The sequence below is a fragment of the Bos javanicus genome, chromosome 5 (assembly GCF_032452875.1).
Source record: "Bos javanicus breed banteng chromosome 5, ARS-OSU_banteng_1.0, whole genome shotgun sequence".
Taxonomy (NCBI): Eukaryota; Metazoa; Chordata; class Mammalia; order Artiodactyla; family Bovidae; genus Bos; species Bos javanicus.
The window spans coordinates 55,805,721-55,828,234 of record NC_083872.1 but is presented as its reverse complement, the minus strand read 5'-3'; the positions used below and the strand labels follow the sequence as shown (position 1 = coordinate 55,828,234).

The following is a 22,514-nucleotide window of genomic DNA, read 5'->3' as shown; positions in this document are numbered from 1 at the left end:
CTTCAAGGAGGAAGAAAACTATTTGGAAGGAGGATGCCTTCTTTTGTTTTTTAACAGCAGACCCCCCTTCCCCACTCCCCACCCCCTGCTCCCCCAGATGCTAATTATTGCCTAAGATGTGAGAGAAGGGAGGCATTTTACAAGGCAGAATACAAGAAAGAACTGGCACTTTTTTGGGGCTGTTTCTTCTTCTTCTTCTTTTTTTTTTTTTTTTTTAATAATTTTATTTATTTGTTTTTGGCTGTGCTGGGTCTTCATTGCTGCTCAGGCTTTTCTCTAGTTCTGGCAAGCGGGGGCTACTCCCTAGTTGCAGTACATGGGTTTCTCATTGTGATGGCTTTTCTTTTTGTGGAGCACAAGCTCTAGGGGACTCAGGCTTCAATAATTGCGGCTCATGGGCTCAGTAGTTGTGGTTCCCCGGCTCTGGAGCACAGGCTCTACAGTTGTGGTGCTCAGGTTTAGTTGCTACAGTCCATGGGTCATAAAGAGCTGGACATTACTGAGCAACTAAGCACACAGTTGTGAAAAATCTTGGTGTTCACAGGGAGAGGGGAGTCTGAAATGACTGGGGTTTATAGAGGGTTGGGGGTGGGGATAGTAATAGCCACCATTGGAGTACCTGCCACATACCAGCATTTGATATGAATGAATCTACTGAGGCATGTGGGATCTTCTTGGATCAGGGATCAAATCTGTGTCTCTTGCATTGGCAGGTAGATTCTTTATCACTGAGCCACCAGGGAAGCCCTTTTATTTATTTTTTAATTGGAGGATAATTGCTTTACAATGTGTGGTACAACAACACGAATTAGTCATAACTATATATATGTCCCTTCCCTCCTGAGCCTTCCTCCCATCCCCTCATCCTAACCCTCTAGGCTAGCACTTTAAAATAGCAAACCAGAGTATAACTGTGTGACTTCTATAACTGAAAGCACGCTGCCTAGAAAAGAGTGCGTAGGGAAAGTGTAGAAGCAAGGCTAACTTGAAGAAGGCAAAGGTCTCTGACATCACTATACAGAATGGGGTCTCAGGCTTGAACAACTCAAACCATGGTAGGCCCTGGACAGATGAAAGCAAAGGAAATTGTCAGCGGGAAGGGACCTTGTCGACAGCAATAGAAGGAACAGCAGTCAAACCCTGGAATCCTGTCCTGCAGGGCTTTGGCTTGCCTTGAGAAAGGCATATACTCCATCCTTTTTATTCCTGTCCCAGGTTAATCTTGGAATGGTATTCATTTTTATAAGAATAAAATGAATTTACTCACTCACTTTCTCTTTCCAAAAGGATTTGAAGATGATGGAACATCAAGGGTGAACTTGAATGGAGGAAAATAACTTACAAATGGGTAACATAGAGACTCAAGGAGACTGCCCCTGGGATGAGAGAGGGGACAGGTTTGCCTTGTTACCATGGCGATGGCATGCTATGGTGGTGGTGGGAAGCTAACACAAGATTGCTCTGTGTGCAGGGGTGGTTCACTATTATCTCCTACCACTGGGTCAGTTTGCAGACACTTTTAAGGCGTTGAAGATTTGGAGGGGATTTGTGTTTCATTTGGGGAAATTTAAAGGTCTTCCTTACATTTAGATGCCCCTGGAACCTCCCAGTCTGGTTTTGAATGTTTCAGTGGATGAATGGCAGAGCTTGTTGGTCTGGCAATATGAACACACACCCTTCTTCCTTCCTGATTTCATTAAGTCATCATAGCCCTCAGATCCCAATGGCTGGCAATCTGGGGATGTCCCCCCATTGGTTTTGTCAGAGCAGTGTTGGGATTTTTTTGGGGGGCATCTTTTACCAAGTTTCAATATTTTCTCAGGTATATCTTGATGAGATAAGACCTAGAAGAAAAAGGAAATCTTATTGGGACTGAAAACATACACACACACAACATTTGAAATAAACTATTTTAAAATTGGATGGTAGCAAGGGAGAGCTTAGGACTGTGGATAGTAAGCAGAATGTTAAATTCACATGACTCACACAGATGTGCAAAGCAAATGGGATTTCTTTGTTTCCTAAATCTGATGTGATCTTCCTTACCAGACCATACTCAGCTGGGTGGGGGTGAGTAGTGGGAGGTGTGGAAATTAACTTTGTCAGTTTATGCTATCCCTGTTGTTCAGTTGCTCAGTTGTATCCAACTCTTTGCAACCCTATGGACTGTAGCATGCCAGGTTTCCCTGTTCTTCACCATCTCCCAGAGTTTGCTCAAACTCATGTCCATTGAGTCAGTGATGCCATCCAATCATCTCTTCCTCTGTTGACCCCTTCTCCTCCCACCTTCAATCTTTCCCAGAATAAGAGTCTTTTACAATGAGTCAGTTCTTCACATCAGGTGGCCAAAGTACTGGAGTTTCAGCTTCAGCATCAGTCCTTCCAATGAATATTCGGGACTGATTTCCTTTAGGATGGACTGGTTGGATCTCCTTGCAGTCCAAGGAACTCTCAAGAGCCTTCTCCAACACCACAGTTCAAAATCATCAATTCTTCGATGCTCAGCTTTCTTTATGGTCCAACTCTCACATCTGTACATGACTACTGGAAAAACCATAGCTTTAACTATACAGACCTTTGTTGGCAAAGTAACATCTGCTTTTTAATAAGCCAGAGCTCTTCTTTCAAGGAGCAAGTGCCTTTTAATTTCATGGCTATGGTCACAATCTGCAGTGATTTTGGAGCTCAAGAAAATAAAGTCTCACTGTTTCCAATATTTCTCCATCTATTTGCCATGAAGTGATGGGACTGGATGCCATGATCTTAGTTTTCTGAAAAAAAAAATTTTTTTTTTTTAGCCAGCTTTTTCACTCTCCTCTTTCACCTTCATCAAGAGGCTCTTTAGTTCCTCTTCACTTTCTGCCATAAGGGTGGTGTCATCTGCATATCTGAGGTTACTGTATTTCTCCTGGCAATCTTGATTCCAGCTTGTGCCTCATCCAGCCCAGCATTTCTCATCTTGTACTCTGCATATAAGTTTAATAAGCAGGGTGAATAATATACAGCCTTGATGTACTCTTTTCCCAATTTGGAGCCAGTCCACTGTTCCATGTATATAGTTCTAACTGTTGCTTCTTGACCTGCATACAGGTTTCTCAGGAGGCAGGTAAGGTATCTCTTGAAGAATTTTCCAGTTTTTTGTGATCCACACAGTCACAAAGATATAGGCTATATCTGAACCTTTGGGTTTAAATAGCCTCCCTTGGATGACCAAGTCCCCTTTGGGTAACTATTCAGTCTTTTAGAGGCCCGTCCCTCCTGCCCCTCCTATTCTAAGATGATACTTAGATAGATCAAAGGGTGAGGCACGTGTGACCTCCTGTCAGCAGGGGAGAGGTGGGAATTTCAGAGCCATGCAGTGTTCTTTGGCTCCTCACTAATCTTCTCTATGCTGTGGCTGCTCCCTCTGTTCCCACTGTTGGATATGGGCCCCTCTGGTCATTTGGATGTCAGATCTCCAATACTGAGTTCTTACTTTTGCCTCTGATCATGAAGTTCTTTCTGCTGCAACTGTTTTGTCCTAATTACAGTCCTTCGCAAATCCCTTCTGGTCCCTGAACCCCTGTTCCAGAGCAGGTGGGAGGTCCAAGATCTCTTGGATGCCTTTAAAAAAAATTTATTTAAGTTAGTTGATTTACAATGTTGTGTTAGTATCAGGTGTACAGCAAAGTGATTCAGTTCCATATATATGTATGTACTCAGTTGCTCAGTGTCTGACTCTCTGTCCATGGAATTTTCCATTTAAGAATACTGGACTGGGTTGCCATTTCATCCTTCATCCTCCAGGGGATCTTCCTGATCCAGGTATTGAATCTGCATTGGCAGGAAGGTTCTTTACTACTGAATCATCTGGGAATAACCCCCCCTCCCCCCTAACCACCACACACACACACACACACACATATTCTTTTTCAGTTTCTTTTTCATTAGATGTTGTTCCAAGATGCTTAGTACAGTTCCCTGTGCTGTACAGTCAGTCCTTGCTTGTTGCACACCTTGCTTAAGCCCCGGGAAGCCAGAAGCACTGCCAGGGCTCCTCTGTCTAGGCTCCTCCCTCTACCAGGCCTGAACTTCATTCCCATGCTACTTAGGATGAAACCCTCCCTGTAGCCTCATAGGCTTCCCGAGTTCTGCTCAGGAAAGCACACCAAATCACAGATCCTACCAAAAGCTCTCATGCTTCTCTGTGTCTGTTTGTCTAGATGTTTCTATTATGGCTCCTACTCCTCGGGTCCCACTTCAGAGGGAACAGGGTAGTCACAGGCATTTGGGCTCTCCTCCTTGTACTGCACTGGGATCTGGAAGTGGGAGGCTTTCCGTTTTCTCTTCCTGTGTGGATGGGCCTTCCTCCATGTCACATTCTGCTCCTTCCTGATGTGATGTTGACTCTCCCCTCCCATTGCACCTTCATGCTCCCTGGCATACAAAGTAGCTGTCAGGGAACATAAACCATATATCAGTAAGAGTTTCATAAATGTTTTCCCAGTTATGTGAAAGTTAGAAGAAAGTAGGAGCCCCTGTCGTCCTTAAACTGTGGGAGTTTTCTGTCATAACCTTTGCTGGAAATGAAAGAGATGTGGCAGCTGATCAAATACTATTTATGGTTTTACTGAAGGTGAAAAGGTGAAAGTGAAAGTCGTTCAGTCGTGTTTGACTCTTTGTGACCCCATGACTATAAAATCCATGGAAATCTCCAGGCCAGAACACTGGAGTGGGTAGCCTTTCCCTTCTCCAGGGGATCTTCCCAACCCAGGAATCAAAACCAGGTCTCCTGCATTGCAGGCAGATTCTTTTCCAGCTGAGCCACAAGGGAAGCCCAAGAATACTGGAGTAGGTAGCCTATCCCTTCTCCCACGGATCTTCCCAACCCAAGAATTGAACTGGGGTCTCCTGCATTGCAGGCAGATTCTTTTCCAGCTGAGCCACAAGGGAAGCCCAAGAATACTGGAGTAGGTAGCCTATCCCTTCTCCCACGGATCTTCCCAACCCAAGAATTGAACTGGGGTCTCCTGCATTGCAGGCAGATTCTTTACTAAATGAGCTATGAGGGAAGCCCAATTTAAACATTGAAATCATGAATGTAGGAACTGGAAACTTTTTCCTCTGCAAATTGAGCATCCGCAGTTTTGTGTTAGAAACTACTATTTACACCCCCTGTTTTCAGAAATTAGATGCTGTAAAGTCTTGGGGAAAAATAAAAATGCACTTGGGCTGGCAGTGTTCATGCTTGGTTTCGGCACATTCATGGAGCATTTGCAGGAAATAATTGCAAGTTCACCCAATATGATCTGTGGGTGTGACTCAGATGAGCTCTCAAGAGCATAGAATGCTTTCAGCCATTTATGCAAAGAAACATTATAATAATGATAAAAGGATCCAGTGTGATTGAGGGGAGTGGAGAAGAATTAGATATTAAGGCACAGGTTTTTATCTTTTTTGGGAATCAAAAGCTGCTGGGTACAGTAGTGGGTTTGAATTTCTATTTAGATGTATTCTTAGGTTTTAAGGATTTGAGTTGTGTTAGTTTTGTTTGCTGAATCTTGGTCATAATAACATTTCATTTTGTGGGGGAATAGTAGGAGATGGGAACAATGAAGGAGCACAGAAAGGGCTTACTCTATAAAAGAAAGGTGGGGGGAGAACAAGATGGTGGAGGAGTAGATGGACATGGAGTACATCTCTCTCCATGGATACATCAGGAACACACCTTCAGACACAGAAGTGCATGCAGAATACCAGCTAAAAGCAGACAGGAGTACCTGACCAGTGAAAAAGAATATATAGAAACATGCAAAACTCGATAGGATGTAGAAACTTAGAGGGGGAAAAACAGGAGCATTAGTAGGAATGGACCTGCCCTCGGTGGGTGGGGGAACTGAAGCAGGGGGTCTGATCCCCACATCGGGGCAATTGTCTGAGTCAGAGGAGAAACATTTAAGGCTGAGAGTGAAACAGCTAATCTGTGGCAGCCTAAATGGAATGAGAATCAGACAGCCCTTGCTGCAGCCATAAATACCCCGGACAGGGCCGCAGGTCGCCTGGAAGATGCAGCGATTGGGACCTGTAGTGTAGGGCTTGTGGAGCAACCCCAGGGTGAGGGCTGCTGTTGACAGTGGAGAGACAGATTGAGGGGAAGTGAGGGAGGAGATTGTGGTGGGAAACGCCTATAGAGGAAAGCTGGGCAGCCATGGAAGCAAGGCAATACTGCTGAGTCATGCGTAGGGGGTGGAGCCATCACCATAACCTCTCACCCCATGCCAGCATTGGCAGCTGAACAATAGAGAGGCTGGCCCATCAAATGCCTGACCTACTGAACTACAGAGTAGGACCCCACCCAGGGTGCCCCTTTAAGTGCCTGAAACCAATCTACAGAGTAGGACCCCAGCTAGGGGGCTTCTCTCTGTGCCTGACATGCCAAACAACAGAGAAGGGTCCCAGGCAAGGGAGCCCTCTAAGTGCCTGAATGGGTGGAGCTATGGAGAAAGACTGGCCAAAGAGGCCTTCTGATCGCTAGCTACAAGAGGCTCGAAAATAGACTCTGATAGGGCCATAACTCCTGCGGCAGAGGCAGTCCTGTGTCCCTGCACACTTGGCACCACCAGGGTCCCCACAAGCCAAGCAGCAGTGCCACCTTCACTCTCAACTCTCGCTGGGACAGAGCTGCCACAGGCAAAAAATATCTTGCATCTATCTTTGCACACAGGATCGCTTCAGTCATGTCCAACTCTTTGTACCCTGAAGACTGTGGCCTGCCAGGCTTCTCTGTCATGGAGGGGAGTTCTCCAGGCAAGAATACTGGAGCATATTGGTCAATACTGATTGCCATACCCTTCTAGAGCACTATATTTCCTGCTGTCCTAACTGCCAACTCCCCTGAGTACCTGGTGCTGCCAGAACCCCACTGACCCAAGCAACTGCACCACCTCCACACCTGGCCCTCACAGGGGCAAACCAAAGTCCTCCAGGGAAGCCTCAGGAGCAAACCCCAGTGGACAACCCACATGAAGAGGTGGAAATAAAACCACAATTGAATCCCAGGGGCAGTGTGGCTACGGAAGAAGACCCAAACTTCCCATCAGTTGTAGGAGGTGCAGATTAAATCCACACAGTCAACTAGGCCGACTCTGTGTCTATGGAATATATAAAGGACATTGAAAGCTCCCACAAAAGAAAACACACTAGTTCTGATAGCTGTGAGCATTGGAGGCAAGAACACACAGGAGTAGGACCAGATTAGAATCTGAGCTGCCCCCACAGTAGGTCCAGAGATCAGCACAGTGTTGGAGGGCATCCTAGGGAGTTGAGGAGGACTGTGACACTCAGTGAGGGAAAGGGCTCTGACAGCAGTGACTCAAGAAAATCATTTATTATTCCTATGTTTTGATTGTTCTATAGATCCTTTTGGACTTTTCTCCCCCCCCCCCCCACCTCTGCTGTAGTTGTCGATTTTATTGGCACTATGAAATCTAATTAAGCTTTTTTTCTCAGTCACATTTTTTATTGTTGTTATAAACCTTTGCCACTACACTGGGCTTTTCAGTTTTGTGGAGGTTTCCTTTTTCTTTTTTTCTCTTTTTTTAACTTTAATTTTTTAAACCTATTATATTTTTTCTACATTTATTCCTTCGTTTGCCTTTCCTATTGTTCTTCTCCCATTGCAGTTAATCTTTAATATATACAAATCTTCTTCATCTACCTCTATTTAACTTTGTATATCTATTCTTTCTTTCCTTTCCTATCAACATATTTGATAGTTTTGTTTTCATTGCTTTATTCACCACTTGGCACCTTGCTTTAGTTTTGCTTTCCAGTTTGTGCTTTAATTAGTTTTGTACTTAAGTGGTAAATATAATTTTGATTTCCTTTGTTTGCCAGGTGAGTCTACTGTACTTTATTTTTGTTGGACTGCTTTGACTTTGCTCATGGGTGTATGTGTAATATGTGCACATTCCATTATTTTAATTATTACTTGCCTGATTTTTTAACTGCTATTTGTCTGGGGTTCATTTTTGGTTTCTCGTTTTTGGATACTTTTTATAATCTCACTTAATGCCATAACAAACCAACTGTGGAATCTTCATTCCTGACCAGAGATCAAGCCCTTAGCCTTTGGAGTGGGATCACTGACTCCAAGACCCTAGACTACTAGAGAACTACCTGCTGCTGCTGCTAAGACGCTTCAGTCGTGTCCGACTCTGTGCAACCCCAGAGACAGCCCACCAGGCTCCTCCATCCCCGGGATTCTCCAGGCAAGAATACTGGAGTGGGCTGCCATTTCCTCCTCCAATGCATGAAAGTGAAAAGTGAAAGTGAAGTCGCTCAGTCATGTCCGACTCCCAGCGACCCCATGGACTGCAGCCAACCAGGCTCCTCTGTCTATGGGATTTGCCAGGCAAGAGTACTGGACCTAGAGAGTATCAAATAATGAGAACTCACAGGAAGGAAATCACTTGAATACAAGACCCAGCATCACCCACCTACCAGTAGCATCCTGTGCAGGATGCCTCATCTAAACAACAATCAAAAATACAAACCCAATCTCCAGCAGACAGGATTACTACCTCACTCAGCCTTGCCTAACAGGGGAAAAACAAACAAACAAAGAACTCAGCACAAATCTCACCCTAAAATAAACTTGTACTAGCCACTGGACCAACCTTAGGAGGGCAGAAACCAAAAGGAAGAAAAAAATCAACACTGAAGACTGGGAAAAGGAGACCTCAAACACAATAAGGTAAAAAAAAAATAATGAAAAGGCAGAGAAATACTACACAAATGAAGGAACAAACTAGAAACACAGAAGTCCAAATAAATGAAGAGGAAATAGGCAAACTATCTGAAAAAGAATTCAGAATAATGATAGTAAAGATGATAAAAAACCTTGAAAACAAAATGGAGAAAATGCAAGAATCAATTAACAAAGACCTAGCAATTAAAGAATAAACATACAGAGACAAGCAACACAATTATTGAAATTAAAAATATTCTAGAAGGAATCAATAGCAGAATATCTGAAGCAGAAGAACGAATCAGTGAACTGGAATATAAAATGGTGGAAACAACTTCTGAAGAGCAGAATAAAGTAAAAAGAATGAAAAGAACTGAGGATAGTCTCAGAAACCTTGGGACATTATCAAACACACCAACATTTGAAGTATAGGGGTCTCAGAAGAAGAAGAGAAAAAGAAAGGGTATGAGAAAAAGTTTTTAAGAGATTATAGTTGAAAATTTCCCCAACATGGAAAAGGAAATAGCCAATCAAATTCAAATGGCACAAAGAGTCCCAAACAGGAAAAACCCAGGGATAAACATGCCAAGACACATACCAATCAAACTAACAAAGACTAAACACAAAGAAAGAATATCAAAAGCAGCAAGGGGGAAGAAACAAGTAACATACAAGGGAAACCTCATATGCTTAACAGCTGATCTTTCAGCAGAAACTCTGCAGGCCAGAAGGGAATGGCAGGATACATTTAAAGTACTGAAAGGGAAAAAACTACAACCAAGATTACTGTACCCAGCAAGGATCTCATTCAAAATTGATGGAGAAATCAAAAGCTTTTCAGACAAGCAAAAGTTAAGAGAATTCAGTACCACCAAACCAGCTTTACAACATATGTTAAGTGGGCTTATATAGTCATGAAATACAAGAGAAGAAAAAGATCTCCAAATGCAACACCAAAAATTAAGAAAATGGCAATAGGAACATACATATCAATAATTACTTTAAATTTAAATGGATTAAATGCTCCAATCAAAAGTCACAGATTGGCTGAATGGATACAAAAACAAGACTAATACATACGCTGTCTACAAGAACCTCACTTCAGAGCTCAAGACACATCTAGACTGAAAAAGGATGGAAAAATATATTCCATGCCAATGGGAAGCAAAAGAAAGCTGGAGTAGCAATCCTCATATCAGACAAATTACACCTTAAAATAAAGAAGATTACAAGAGATAAGGAAGGACACTACATAATGATCAAGGGATCAATACAAGAAGAAGACATAATAATCGTAAATATATATGTACCCAACACAGGAGCACCTCATTACATAAGAGAAACACTAACAGACATAAAAGGAGATATTGACAGTAACACAATAATAGTAGGAGACTTTAACACCCCACTCATACCAATGGGCAAATCATCAAAACATAAAATTAATAAGGAAACACAAGTCTTAAATGATACATTAGACGAGATGGATCTCATTGATGTCTTCAGGACATTCCATCCAAATGCAGAAGAATACATCTTCTTCTCAAGTGCACATGGAACATTCTCCAGGATGGACCACATCTTGGGTCACAAATCAAACCTCAGTAAATGTAAGAAAATTAAAATCATATCAAGCATCTTCTCCAACCACAGCACTATGAGATTAGATATCAATTACAAGATAAAAACTGTAAGAAACAACAAACACATGAGATTAAACAGCACGTTTCTAAATAACCAATAGGTTACTGAAAAGATCAAAAGGGAAATCAAAAAAATTCTAGGAACAAATGAAAATGAAAACATAACTCAAAACCTATGTGATGCAACAAAAGCAGTCCTAAGAAGGAAGTTTATAGCAATACAATCCTACCTCAAGAAACAAGAAAAACATCAAATAGACAACCTAACTTTACACCTAAAACAACTAGAAAAAGAAGAACAAAAATCCCCAAAATTAGTATAAGGGAAGAAATCATATAGATCAGAGCATAAATAATTGAAGAAGAAATGAAAGAAACAGAAGTAAAGATTAATAAAACCAAAAGCTGGTTCTTTGGAAGATAAACAACATTGACAGTCCTTTAGACAGACTCATCAAGAAAAAAAGAGAAGAATCAAATCAACAAAATTAGAAATGAAAAAGGAGAGGTTACAACAGACAATGCAGAACTACAAAGGATTATAAGAGACTATTGTGAACAACTATATGGCAATAAAATGGATAACTTGGAAGAAATGGACAGATTCATAGAAAAGTTCAATCTTCCAAGACTGAACCAGGAAGAAATAGAAATTATGAACAACCCAATTACAAGCACTGAAATTGAAGCTGTGATAAACAATCTCCCCCCAAATCAAAAGCCCAGGACCAGATGGCTTCACAGGAGAACTCTATCAAACATTTAGAGATGACCTAGTGCCTATCCTTCTAAAACTCTTTCGAAAAAACTGCAGAATTGCAGAGGAAGGAACACTTCCCAACTCATTCTACAAGGACACCATCACCTTGATACCAAAACCAAAAACAACACAAAAAAGGAAAACTACAGGCCAATATCACTGATGAACATAGATGCAAAAATTCTCAATAAAATTTTAGCAAACAGAATTCAGCAACACATCGAAAAGCTCATGCACCTTGATCATGCACTTTTACCTTAACATGGTAAAGGCCATATATGATAAGCCAACAGGAAACATTTTTCTCAATGGTGAAAAACTGAAAGCATTCTCCCTAAGATCAGGAAAAAGACAAGGGTATCCACTTTCACCACTATTATTCAACAAAGTTCTGGAAGTCCTGGTTATAGCAATCAGAAAAGAAAAAGAAATAAAAGGGATCCAGATCAGAAAACAAGTAAAGCTCTCACTGTTTGCAGATGACATAATACTGTACATAGAAAACCCTAAAGGTAGCATTAGAAAATTACTAGAGCTAATCAGTGAATTTAGAAAAATTGCAGGATACAAAATAAATACACATTGCAATATATTGCATTTCTATATACTAACAATGAAAATTCAGAAAGAGCAATTAAGGAATCAATCCCATTCACCATTGCAACAAAAAGAATTAAATATCTAGGAATAGACTTACCTAAGGAGACAAAAGAACTGTACACAGAAAATTATAAGACATGAATGAAATAGTTTAAAATCCAATGCTGTAAAGAACAATGTTGCATAGGAACTTGGAATGTTAGGTCCATGAATAAAGGCAAATTGGAAGTGTTGAAACAAGATGGAAAGAGTGAACATTGACATTTTAGGAATCAGAGAACTAAAATGGACTGGAATGGGTGAATTTAACTCAGATGACCATTATATCTACTACTGTGGGCAAGAACCCCTTAGAAGAAATGGAGTGGCCATCATAGTCAACAAAAGAGTCTGAAATGCAGTACTTGGATGCAGTCTCAAAAACGACAGAATGAGAGGGAGAGGGTGGGAAGATTTGGGAGAATGGCATTGAAACATGTGAAATATCATGTATGAAACGAGATGCCAGTCCAGGTTCAATGCACGATGCTGGATGCTTGGGGCTGGTGCACTGGGACGACCCAGAGGGATGGTATGGGGAGGGAGGAGGGAGGAGGGTTCAGGATGGGGAACACATGAGAAATAAAGGAATAAAAAACAAAAACAAACAAACAAAAAAAAACGACAGAATGATCTCTGTTCGTTTCTAAGGCAAACCATTCAATATTACAGTAATTCAAGTCTATGCCCCGACCAGTAATGTTGAAGAAGCTGAAGTTGAACGTTTCTATGAAGACCTACAAAACCTTCTAGAAGTAACACCCCCAAAAGATGTCCTGTTCATTATAGGGGACTGGAAAGCAAAAGTAGGAAGTCAAGAAATACTTGGAGTAACAGGCAAATTTGGCCTTGGAGTACAGAACGAAGCAGGGCAAAAGCTATTCTGCCAAGAGAACGCACTGGTCATAGCAATCACTCTCTTCCAACAACACAAGAGAAGACTCTACACATGGACATCACCAGATGGTCAATACTGAAATCAGATTGATTATATTCTTTGCAGCCAAAGATGGAGAAGTTCTATACAGTCAGCAAAAACAAGATCAGAAGATGACTGTGGCTCAGATCATGAACTCCTTATTGCCAAATTCAGGCTTAAATTGAAGAAAGTAGGGAAAACCACTAGACCATTCAGGTATGACCTAAATCAAATCCCTTATGATTATACAGTGGAAATGACAAATAGATTCAAGGGATTAGATCTGATACACAGAGTGCCCGAAGAACTACGGACAGAGGTTTGTCACATTGTATAGGAGTCAGGGATCAAGGTCATTCCCATGGAAAATAAATGGAAAAATCCCAAATGGTTGTCTGAGGAGGCCTTACAAATAGGTGTGAATAGAATAGAAGTGAAAGGCAAAGGAGAAAAGGAAAGATATACCCATTTGAATGCAGAGTTCCAAAGAATAGCAAGGAGAGATAAGAAAGCCTTTCTCAGTGATCAAAGCAAAGAAATAGAGGAAAACAATAGAATGGGAAAGATGAGATCTTTTCAAGAAAATAGAGATAACAAGGGAATATTTCATGCAAAGATGGGAAGGACAGAAATGGTATGGATCTAACAGAAGCAGAAGATATTAAGAAGAGGTGGCAAGAACGCACAGAAGAACTATTCAAAAAAGATCTTCATGACCCAGATAATCACAACGGTGTGATCACTCACTTAGAGCCAGACATCCTGGAATGCAAAGTCAAGTGGGTGTTAGGAGGCATCACTATGAACAAAGCTAGTGGAAGTGATGGAATTCCAGTTGAGCTATTTCAAATCCTAAAAGACGGTGCTGTGAAAGTGCTGCACTCAATATGCCAGAAAATTTGGAAATCTTCGCAGTGGCCACAGGAATGGAAAAGGTCAGTTTTCATTCCAATCCCAAAGAAAGTCTATGCTAAAGAATGCCCAAATTACTGCACAATTGCACTCCTCTCATACGCTAGTAAAGTAATGCTCAAAATTCTCCAAGCTAGGGTTTAATAGTATGTGAACCATGAACTTCCAGATGTTCAAGCTGGATTTAGAAAAGGCAGAGGAGCCAGAGACCAAATTGCCAATGTCCACTGGATCATAGAAAAAGAAAGAGAGTTCCAGAAAAATATCTACTTCTGCTTTATTGATTATGCCAAAGCCATTGACTGTGTGGACCACAACAAACTCTAGAAAATTCTGAAAGAGATGGGAATACCAGATCACCTGACTTGCCTCTTGAGAAATCTGTATGCATGTCAGGAAGCAACAGTTAGAACTGGACATGGAACAATGGACTGGGTTCCAAATCGGGAAAGGAGTATGTCAAGGCTGTATATTGTCACCCTGCTTATTTAACTTATTTGCAGAGAACATCATGAGAAACGCTGGCTGGAGGAAGCACAAGTTGGAATCAAGATTGCTGGGAGAAATATCAATAACCTCAGATATGCAGATGACACCACCTTTATGGCAGGAAGTGAAGAAGAACTAAAAAGCCTCTGATGAAAGTGAAAGAGGAGAGTGAAAAAGCTGGCTTAAAACTCAACATTCAGAAAACTAAGACATGGCACCCGGTCCCATCAATTTCTGGCAAACAGATGGGGAAACAGTGACAAACCTTTTTTTTTTTGGGGGGGGGGGCTCCAAAATCACTGCAGATGGTGACTGCAGCCACGAAATTAAAAGACTCTTGGAAGAAAAGTTATGACCAACTTAGACAGCATATTAAAAAGCAGAGACATTACTTTGCTAACAAAGGTCTGTCTAGTCAAAGCTATTGTTTTCCCAGTAGTCATGTATGGATGTGAGAGTTGGACTATAAAGAAAGCTGAGTGCTGAGGAATTGATGCTTTTACACTGTAGTGTTGGAGAAGACTCTTGAGAGTCCCTTGGACTGAAAGGAGATCCAACCAGTTCATCCTAAAGGAAATCAGTCCTGAATGTTCATTGGAGGACTGATGTTCAAGCTGAAACTTCAATACTTCGCCACCTGATGGGAAGGACTGACTCATTTGAAAAGACCCTGACACTGGGAAATATTGAAGGTGGGAGGAAAAGGTGATGATGGAGGATGAGATGGTTGGATGGCATCACCAACTCAATGGACATGAGTTTGAGTAAATTCCGGGAGTTGGTGATGGATAGGGAGGCCAGGTGTGCTGTAGTCCATGGGGTTGCAAAGAGTTGGACATGACTGAGTGACTGAATTGAACTAATGAAAGAAATCAAAGATGACATAAACAGATGGAGAGATAATCCATGTTTTTGGGTAGGAAGAATCAATATTGTGAAAATGACTACTACCAAACACAATCTACAGATTCATTGTGATCCCTATGAAATTACCCATGACATTTTTCACAGAACTGGATCAAAAAATTTCACAGTTCATATGGAAACACAAAAGACTCTGAATAGCCAAAGCAGTCTTGAGAAAGAAGAATGGAGCTGGAGGAATCAATCTTCCTGACTTCAGATTATGCTGCAAAGCTACAGTCATCAAGATAGTATGGTACTGGCACAAGAGCAGAAATATAGACCAATGGAACAAGATAGAAAATCCAGAAATAAACCCATGCACCTATGGGTACCTTTTTTTTTTTGGCTAAAGAGGCAAGAATATACAATGGGGGTAAAGACAGCCTCTTCAATAAATAGTGCTAGGAAAACTCAACAGTTCAGTTCAGTTCAGTCGCTCAGTCGTGTCTGACTCTTTGTGACCCCATGAATCACAGAACACCAGGCCTCCCTGTCCATCACCAACTCCTGGAGTTCACCCAGACTCACGTCCATCGAGTCAGTGATGCCATCCAGCCATCTCATCCTCTGTCGTCCCCTTCTCCTCCTGCCCCCAATCCCTCCCAGCATCAGAGTCTTTTCCAATGAGTCAACTCTTCGCATGAGGTGGCCAAAGTATTGGAGTTTCAGCTTTAGCATCATTCCTTTCAAAGAAATCCCAGGGCTGATCTCCTTCAGAATGGACTGGTTGGATCTCCTCGAAGTCCAAGGGACTCTCAAAGAGTTTTCTCCAACACTACGTTCAAAAGCATCAATTCTTCGGTGCTCAGGCTTCTTCACAGTCCAACTCTCACATCCATACATGACCACAGGAAAAACCATAGCCTTGACTAGACGAACCTTTGTTGGCAAAGTAATGTCTCTGCTTTTGAATATGCTATCTAGGTTGGTCATAACTTTCCTTGCAAGGAGTAAGCGTCTTTTAATTTCATGGCTGCAGTCACCATCTGCAGTGATTTTGGAGCCCCAAAAATAAAGTCTGACACTGTTTCCACTGTTTCCCCATCTATTTCCCATGAAGTGATGGGACTGGAGGCCATGATCTTCGTTTTCTGAATGTTGAGCTTTAAGCCAACTTTTTCACTCTCCACTTTCACTTTCATCAAGAGGCTTTTGAGCTCCTCTTCACTTTCCGCCATAAGGGTGGTGTCATCTGCATATCTGAGGTTATTGATATTTCTCCTGGCAATCTTGATTCCAGCTTGTGTTTCTTCCAGTCCAGCATTTCTCATGATGTACTCTGCATATAAGTTAAATAAGCAGGGTGACAATATACAGCCTTGATGTACTCCTTTTCCTATTTGGAACCAGTCTGTTGTTCCATGTCCAGTTCTAACTGTTGCTTCCTGACCTGCATATAGGCTTCTCAAGAGGCAGGTCAGGTGGTCTGGTATTCCCATCTCTTTCAGAATTTCCCACAGTTTATTGTGATCCACACAGTCAAAGTCTTTGGCATAGTCAATAAAGAAGAAATAGATGCTTTTCTGGAACTCTCTTGCTTTTTCCATGATCCAGCAGATGTCGGCAATTTGATCTCTTGTTCCTCTGCCTTTTCTAAAACCAGCTTGAACATCTGGAAGCTCACGGTTCACATATTGCTGAAGCCTGGCTTGGAGAATTTTGAGCATTACTTTACTAATATGTGAGATGAGTGCAATTGAGCATTCTTTGGCATTGCCTTTCTTTGGGATTGGAATGAAAACTGACCTTTTCCAGTCCTGTGGCCACTGCTGAGTTTTCCAAATTTGCTGGCATATTGAGTGCAGCACTTTCACAGCATCATCTTTCAGGATTTGAAATAGCTCAACTGGAATTCCATCACCTCCACTAGCTTTGTTCGTAGTGATGCTTTCCAAGGCCCACTTGACTTCACATTCCAGGATGTCTGGCTCTAGGTCAGTGATCACACCATCGTTTGTGAAGATCTTTTTTGTACAGTTCTTCTGTGTATTCTTGCCACCTCTTCTTAATATCTTCTGCTTCTGTTAGGTCCATACCATTTCTGTCCTTTATCAAGCCCATCTTTGCATGAAACGTTCCCTTGGTATCTCTAATTTTCTTGAAGAGATCTCTAGTCTTTCCCATTCTGTTGTTTTCCTCTATTTCTTTGCATTGATCGCTGAGGAAGGCTTTCTTATCTCTTCTTGCTCTTCTTTGGAACTCTGCATTCAGATGCTTATATCTTTCCTTTTCTCCTTTGCTTTTCACTTCTCTTGTTTTCACAGCTATTTGTAAGGCCTCCCCAGACAGCCATTTTGCTTTTTTGCATTTCTTTTCCATGGGGATGGTCTTGATCTCTGTCTCCTGTACAATGTCACGAACCTCATTCCGTAGTTCATCAGGCACTCTATCTATCAGATCTAGTCCCTTAAATCTATTTCTCACTTCCACTGTATAATCATAAGGGATTTGATTTAGGTCATACCTGAATGGCCTAGTGGTTTTCCCTACTTTCTTCATTTCAGTCTGAATTTGGCAATAAGGAGTTCATGATCTGAGCCACAGTCAGCTCCTGGTCTTGTTTTTGTTGACTGTATAGAGCTTCTCCATCTTTGGCTGCAAAGAATATAATCAATCTGATTTCGGTGTTGACCATCTGGTGATGTCCATGTGTAGAGTCCTCTCTTGTGTTGTTTGAAGAGGGTGTTTGTTATGACTAGTGCATTTTCTTGGCAAAACTCTATTAGTCTTTGCCCTGCTTCATTCCGTATTCCAAGGCCAAATTTGCCTGTTACTCCAGGTGTTTCTTGACTTCCTACTTTTGCATTCCAGTCCCCTATAATGAAAAGGACATCTTTTTTGGGTGTTAGTTCTAAAAGGTCTTATAGGTCTTCATAGAACCGTTCAACTTCAGCTTCTTCAGTGTTACTGGTTGGGGCACAGACTTGGATTACTGTAATATTGAATGGTTTGCCTTGGAAACGAACAGAGATCATTCTGTCGTTTTTGAGATTGCATCCAAGTACTGCATTTCGGACTCTTTTGTTGACCATGATGGCCACTCCATTTCTTCTGAGGGATTCCTGTCTGCAGTAGTAGATATAATGGTCATCTGAGTTTAATTCACCCATTCCAGTTCATTTGAGTTCGCCGATTCCTAGAATGTCGACGTTCACGCTTGCCATCTCTTGTTTGACCACTTCCAGTTTGCCTTGATTCATGGACCTGACATTCCAGATTCCTATGCAATATTGGACCTTGCTTTTATCCCCAGTCACATCCACAGCTAGGTATTCTTTTTGCTTTGGCTCCATCTCTTCATTCTTTCTGGAGTTATTTCTCCACTGATCTCCAGTAGCATATTGGGCATGTACTGACCTGGGGAGTTCCTCTTTCAGTATCCTATCATTTTGCCTTTTCATACTGTTCATGGGGTTCTCAAGGCAAGAATACTGAAGTGGCTTGCCATTCCCTTCTCCAGTGGACCACATTCTGTCAGATCTCTCCACCATGACCTGCCTGTCTGGCCCCACGGGCATGGCTTAGTTTCATTGAGTTAGACAAGGTTGTGGTCCTATTGTGATTAGATTGGCTAGTTTTCTGTGAGTTTGGTTTCAGTGTGTCTGCCCTCTGATGCCCTCTTGCAACACCTACCATCTTACTTGGGTTTCTCTTACCTTGGGTGTGGGGTAGCTCTTCACGGCTGTTCCAGCAAAGCACAGCCGCTGCTCCTTACCTTGGACGAGGGGTATCTTCTCACCGCCACCCTTCCTGACCTTCAACGTGGGATAGCTCCTCTAGGCCCTCCTGCGCCCGAACAGCCACGGCTCCTTGGATGTGGGGTTGGTCCTACTGGCCGCGGCCCCTGGCCTCGGGCTTGGGGGCGTGGGGTAGCTCCTCTCGGCCGCGCTTAGTGCGCCAGGTGAATGAAATTAGAACACTTCCTAACACCATACACAAAGATAAACTCAACATGGATGAAAGATCTAAATGTAAGAGCAGAAACTATAAAACTCTTAGAGGAAAAGAAAGGCAGAATACTTGGTGACATAAATCAAAGCAAGATCCTCTATGACCCACCTCCTAGAGTAATCGAAATAAAAACAAAAGTAAACAAGTGGCACCTGATTAAACTTAAAAGCTTTTGCACAGCAAAGGAAACTATAAGCAAGGTGAAAAGACAACCCTCAGAATGGGAGAAAATAATAGCAAATGAAACAACTGACAAAGGATTAATTTCCAAAATATATAAGCAGCTGATACAACTCAATACCAGAAAAACAAACAATCCAATCAAAAAGTGGGAAAAAGGCCTAAACAGACATTTCTCCAAAGAAGACATACAGATAACTAAGAAACACATGAAAAGATACTCAACATCGCTCTTTATTAGAGAAAGGCTAATCAAAGCTACAATGAAATTTCACCTCACACCAGTCAGAATGCCCATCGTAAAAGTCTACAAACAATAAATGCTGGAGAGGGTGTGGAGAAAAGGGAATGCTCTTGCACTGTTGGTGGGAATGTAAACTGATATAGCCACTATGGAAGAGGGTATGGAGATTTTTTAAAAAACTAGGAATAAAACCACCATATGACCCACCAATCGCACTCCTAGGCATATACCCTGAGGAAACCAAAACTGAAAAAGACACATGTATCCCATTGTTCATTGCAGCACTATTTACAATAGCTAGAACGTGAAAGCAACCTAGATGTCCATTGATAGGTGAATGGATAAAGAAGTTGTGGTAGATATACACAATGGAATATTACTCAACTAGAAAAAGGAATACCTTTTAGTCATTTCTAATGAGGTGGATGAACCTAGAACCTATTATACAGAGTGAAGTAAGTCAGAAAGTGAAAGATAAATATCGTATTCTAACACATATATCCAGAATCTAGAAAAATGGTACTGAAAAATTTATTTACAGTGCAGCAATGGAGGAACAGACATAGAAAATAAACTTATGGACATGGGGAGAGGGGAGGTGAGGGTGAGATGTATGGAAAGAGCAACATGGAAACTTACATTACCATATGTAAAATAGATAGCCAACAGGAATTTGCTGTATGTCTCAGGAAACTCAAACAGGGACTCTGTATCAACATAGAGGGGTGGGATGCGAAGGGAGATGGGAGGGAGGTTCAAAAGGGAGGGGATGTATACCTATGGCTGATTCATGTTGAGGTTTGACAGAAAACAACAAAATTCTGTAAAGCAATTATCCTTCAATTAAAAAAAAATAAAATAAAAAAGGGGTTGGCAGTATGGAGGTCCTATCTGGCCTGCAAGATGAGCCACCCTGGCCAGAGAAAGGAATCAGCAGAGTCCCTACAAAGCAAGTCTCACCAGTTAATCCTGAAGAAGGGGAAGGTTTCTTTAGAAAACCACGTCAGAGAAAGGATTAAGCACTTTCTGCAGTGGATTTTTCCCCAGAAAGGCAAAAGACCAGAACAGCCCCACCAAAAAGGCAAGACTGCAGCAGGGACCGCTCAGAGCCATGGAACTGTCAAAAGAAGTCTGATTACAGCAATGCTATTGAGGCTCAGGCTGTCATGACAGTTGTTGGACAGATCTTAGAAGAGAAGATGGAGCTTCACCATGGACTTCATTTCTCAGTATTAAATGGGTACAAAGCAGAACTCCAGGCCCCATTAGGTCCACCTTACTGCTACCATAGGTTTCTCTCCTATTAAGAACAAAGAGGAGTGATGAGGCAAACAGCCTGCCATCAGTGAGCTACTCCCATGGGCCAGAGCTGTCATAAAAATGGTGAGTGGCACAGTCCCAGGGACAGCATGCGGACCTTCCTATGCAGGGAGCCAGGTCCCCCTCCAGGCAGAGCCTGCCAGCATGGATCAAGACTGACAACTGTCACAGGTCATTCCTTCCACCGTCCAAGGCACTGTCTCCTTCAGAAATATGCCTCTTCTCAATCAGAACATGCCTGTCACAGCTTTCCTAGTAGGTAAAGTCTTCTGCAAGAGAAAAATGTATATCAGGCTGATAAAATGTTTTTGTCTCTTATTAGCACATCCTCCGTGTGCTAATGGCTTCTTCTTACCACAGATTTTCTTATTTCCTGAAATAAATGTTTTTTTCTTATGGAAAAAAAAAAAAAAAAAAAAAGGTGGGAAAAATTTGAGACTTAACTCACACCAAATGGGGAAGAAAGCATCTTTGTGGGGCCAATCTGGTGTCCTGAGATTGCTATGAGTACCCAACCTTGATCTAAACACTGTGAGTGCTGAGTGGAAAGAGGCAAGATGGGACCTTGACCTTGAGACTCACACAAGCTATTCTGGAAGTAGAACATGCTTACATGGAAGGATGGCTTCACAAAACTAAATACAAGTTAACACCAATTAAGGGGTACTCAACTGAAAACAGAAAGCTGAAAACCTGAACCTGGAAGACTAGAATCATGTATATAAAACAGCTCTGTGTATGACTAATTATCAAACGAAGAATAAATTAAAGACATAAATACATAGTTCAATTTAACAGCAATTATAGCTCGCATCTGTGTTGTACTTGAGAGTTTTCAGTCCTTTTTCACATACTCACTTTCACATTTTTCACTACTTGATTTATTGGCCTATTTTTCTGGTAGCCAGATATCAAGCACTTATTGGCACTTCATACAGTTGTTCACCACCGCTGGAACCATGCCTCACATGTAAGGGGCACTCAATTTTTTTCTAACAACTTACGACAACAAACATTTATCATCTCACATGACACAGTGGCCGACTAGCTACTTCCAGGGTGAGCAGGGCAAGAGAGAGCAACGATCATTTGTTGAATGAATCAGTCACAGGGTTTAAAGGAAGCTCAGAGATATTCTGGATCCTTCTCCAACTCAGGTAGGTCCCTTTGCTGATCGTGTTTAATTTCCAGTGGTGGTGAGCCCAGGGCCTCTCGCAGCGGCCCATTCCATTGTCAATAATGAAATCAGCTGCCTCTCTGGACACTGTGTCAGGTGATCTCTCTCCCACACTACGCTCCCTCTTGTCAAATGTCTCTGATTAGATGAAAGCTTTCTTACCTTGAATTGAAATCTGCCTCTTACTGCCTTCCTCTGATTGTATTCATTTTGTTCTCCTGAGTTTTAGATGGAGTGCCGTTCAGAACGCTTTGGAGAAAAATTAAGACTTCTGAAAGTGAAAGGAGCTACAAATAATTAAAATGCATAGTTTTCTGAAGTATTTTCTAATTCACGGGCAAATTGTTCTTTCTGCATTCTACATCAACTTCAGTAAAATATTTTCAGGTTCAACTACTGTAACCATTATATAAATAAAAATATTAGTAAAATTTTACCTGTATATTTAATTTTTATTGGTGGAATGTTGCAACTTATTTGGACATAATTATAAATTATGTTGTATCTTAACCAGTGCTAAGTCATTTCTGCTCCATAGGTTGTACTTATATTTGTTGTTGTTGTTGTTAGTTTGTGCTAAGAAATACATCAGACTTATCAGAAGAACAATTGATACAGCATGTTTAGAACACATGGATTTTATTTT

General features: G+C 41.6%; 1 pseudogene; it reads right to left on the bottom strand.

The window, feature by feature from the left end:
* Positions 1–22,514, bottom strand: part of LOC133248687 (thymidylate synthase-like) — a 140,377-nt pseudogene that overhangs the window by 38,046 nt on the left and 79,817 nt on the right.